Raw genomic sequence first — 4,141 nt, forward strand, 5'->3', positions numbered from 1 at the left:
TCTGAGGTTACTGAACCTGAAGCCTCACTGGCGCCGGAATAAATACGCCGAGGGCGTATCCTCCCCGCCCTACGGTGGGCGGGGCGACGAATGAGGCGCGGATTCGGGGCCTGGCCACTGACTGACATGGGAATTCTGGCCAATTATAGCCATCCTTTCCTGATCCTTACTCTGCCCCCGAACCCCGGACTTGGCCCCTGCCAGGTGGCCCTGGCCAGTCTCATTTTCCAATCTGTTGTAGATTTCCATGAATAATCCAATCATTAATTCCTTAACCGCAGCTACTATTCTTTTGTCATACATGTGCTACCTTTGTGACTAGTTTAAATATGAATGTTACAATGAATTCTGTAATCATTGTGATAGTTCGTGTATTTTGTGTGGGTTTTGTTTTGGGGTTTTTGTTTTTGGTTCTTTGAAGCATATGAGAATCTGCTAGATTTGGGATTTTAATAAAATTGTTGAAGAATTGGATTAAATTTGTAATCAGTGTTTTGATTATAGTATTTGACTAAATGCATCTTAATTACTGTTTTCATTAAATTATAGAATGTGATTAAATTAGATTGTAATCAATGTTTTGATTGAACCAGAGAGGAATCTGATAAAATAGATTTGTAAACACTGTCAGTTTTACCAAGTGCCTCTTATATGTATCGGCTTCATCTCCACCACCTCCATTCTAGCCCAAACCAATCTCATCACTTTCCTGCAAGTCTCCTGTCTTACCAAATACTTCATCCACTCTTGGTCCCAAACTCCAATCCAGTTTCAGCATGTTACACAACTATCTTTAAAAAAATACCAGTTTGATGTTTGTGTTTCCTCCCACCTCCCTCAAAACCTTGAAGTGGAAACTTTGTTAAATTTAAGTTTTGATATGGGGAGGGGGAAGGGTAAGCTGTGACAAAGTGAGAGAGTGGCATGGACATATATACACTACCAAAAGTAAAATAGATAGCTAGTGGGAAGCAGCCGCATAGCACAGGGAGATCAGCTTGGTGCTTTGTGACCACCTAGAGGGGTGGGATAGGGAGGGTGGGAGGGAGGGAGACGCAAGAGGGAAGAGATATGGGAACATATGTATATGTATAACTGATTCACTTTGTCATAAAGCAGAAACTAACACACCATTGTAAAGCAATTATACTCCAATAAAGATGTAAGATAAATAAATAAATAAAAACTTTAGGCACACACAAAAAAGTCCTTTCTTTTGAACAGTAACAAATAAAAATTATGTAGTCAATGTGTTTTTAAATTGTTTAAATATGTATTTACATGCTAAACTGAGGGATTTTGGGAGTTGTTTGTATAGGAAGTGGAGTTTTAAATTTTCCAAATATCTGTTCATCATAATAAAATAACTCTAAATGAGAAAAAAAAGAATACATATGTGTATTTGCATGAAACATTTCTGGAAAGAAAGAAGAAAAACTTGATACCAGTTACCTATAGGACGGAGTTGCTAACATATCACTGTGTGCTCTTTTGTGCTCTTCATATTCTTTAGCATGTGTCTGTTTTCCTCTTGTTTAAATAAATGGCCAAAAGAACAAAAAAAAATTTAAGTTTTGATTAGTTGTCCAATACAAACGTAATACTAACTATGTAGGTATGTAGGTAATTATAAATTTTCTGGAGTCACGTTAGATAAAAAGAAGTAGATGAAACTAGTTTTAGTAAAATATTTTGTTTTACCCGATATATCCAAAATATAGCTTCAACATGTAATAAATATGAAAATTGAGATAGCTTACATTTTTTTCATATTGTCTTGGAAATCCAGTTTGTACTTTACATTTATATACTTAATTCAGTTGCTTAATTTTAATTGGAACTCCTGGACCTGTACTTAGATTTCATAAAATTTGCAGCTGAAAAAAATAGATCCACATACTTGAGTTTGCCAAGCATACTCAAAAGTTTTCCAATAACTGAATCAATTATCAGGTTAAAATTAAAATTTTCAGTTAATTAAAAACAAACAAAATTTAAAAGTCAGTTCCTTAGTTGCATTAGCCATATTTCAAGTGTTCAATAACCATATGTGGTTAGTGTATACTGTATTGGACAGCACAGCACAGTATTTCCAGGAAATATCATTTAATACATTTCAAGGTTTATAAAATGAGCATTAAACAAGAGTACACCTAGTGATGAGTGTTACTCTTCTTGCCCAAAACATCCCTGGCCTTAAAGACCCTAGCAACACATTTGAAATGGTGTTTCAGTTACCGTCAATCTAAGGCATCCTAACTGATAGTGCAGTTGTTCTGCACTATCAGTTACTATGATTGAATAATATGAGAGCTCAGTTTAGACTGGGATTTGGAAGAAGTGACATTTAGGTTGCCAAAAGAAAGACAAGTAAAATTTGGCTAAGTAAAGGCAATAGAGGATGTGTACCAGATAGAGGGGACAGCATGCTGGGGAAGAGCATTGTGGACTGGAAAGAAGTCATAGCCCTGGAACGTATCACTGGATATGAACCGGAAAGAAGGCCATATCACTGGAACATTGGGGAGAGTAGCATGAGCTGAGGCTGAAGACATAAGAAGTAGTCAGATCATGTCCAGATTTATCCATGTAAAGCAAAATTGGTGCATTGCCTTGCTTCCAATGTAAGTGCAGACGTCACAGTTAGGAAAAATAAAACATTTGCACTCTGAGGAATACCGAAAAAAAAAAAAAGGCAGTGTCACACTATCTATAAGTCTCCAAAGTGAATGAAACCTTCAGCATTTCCCACATGTTACTGACTTCCTAAAAAAACGATTCAATCACTAACTTTTGGGACTTCCTGGTGGCGCAATGGTTAAGAATCCACCTGCCAATGCAGGGGACACAGGTTCGAGCCCTTGTCTGGGAAGGTTCCAGATGACTCGGAGCAACTAAGCCTGTGTGCCACAACTACTGAGCCTGTGCTCTAGAGCCTGTGAGCCACAACCACTGAAGCCCGCGCACCTAGAGCTCATGCTCCACAACAAGAGGAGCCACTACAATGAGAAGCTCGCCCACGGCATGGAAGAGTAGCCCCTGCTCACTGCAGCTAGAGAAAGTCCGTGAGCAGCAACGAAGACCCAACGCAGCCAAAAATAAATAAATGAATAAATAAATAAAAATTTAAAAGAGAATCGTTGACTTTTGCAATGCTGACTTTTGCAAGTCTAAAGATATGCAAAAATTTGGACAAATATGGCAATCATATGAAAGAATTGCTCTTTTTCAGTCATGAATCAGCTAACTATAAACCTTATAACCTTGGGTAGGGGAGGGGTGTCTGATGAACCAGTCCTTCTAAAGCTTTAACTCACTTGTAAACTTTTGCAAGCAGTTTTTCTAAGGAAACATTTTTTTCTAATGCTTTTGTCTCTGAGACTTCTTTTGACATAAGGTATGTTAAGGAGTTTGGATTTTATCTTCGGTGCAATGTAACTGAAAAGTTTGAAGTGATGTGTTGCAATATATGTATCAATGAATATGTGTGTACAAAAGAGAGAATTGGTTTTGTGGTTTTAAAAGATTGTCTTGGCTACCTTGTGGAGAATGGATTGGAGAGTATTCGAGAGGATGTGGACAGAATACTTAGGAAACTACTTAGTGACACATGATAAATAGCTAGGAATAGGTTTAAGGTGGTAGAAGTGGAGAGAGATATATATCTCCATTTCTCTCCACTTCCACTACCTGAAATATACATAAATCCTGAAATATATATATATGTATATATATATGTGTATATATGTATTTATATAGCGAATCACCAGGACTTGCTTAACTGGGTACAAGGGTCATTGAAAAAGTAGTGTCAGAAAGGACGTCCCGGTTTCCGGCATGGACGACTGGGTGAATGAAGTGTCGTTTTCCAAGATAGAAATGATTAGCGGAGGAGTACATTTGGGCAAGGGTAGATCACTGGTTGGGTTTCAGGTATGTTGCTTGCCCTGCCTCTGACATCTCTGAGACAGATATCAGACAGGCAGTTGAATATACAGCTTTGGCGCCTATTAGACGGGTCCTGAGCTGGAGAAATAAGTCCGAAAGCTGCTAGTATATAGATGAAATTTAAAATTATGGGGTAGGATGAGGTAAACTCAAGAAAGAATGTAGAATGACAAGAGAAGGGCTCAGGACAAAG

This window comes from Mesoplodon bidens (assembly GCF_964165515.1).
Source record: "Mesoplodon bidens genome assembly, chromosome: 7".
In the NCBI taxonomy this organism is placed as follows: Eukaryota; Metazoa; Chordata; class Mammalia; order Artiodactyla; family Ziphiidae; genus Mesoplodon; species Mesoplodon bidens.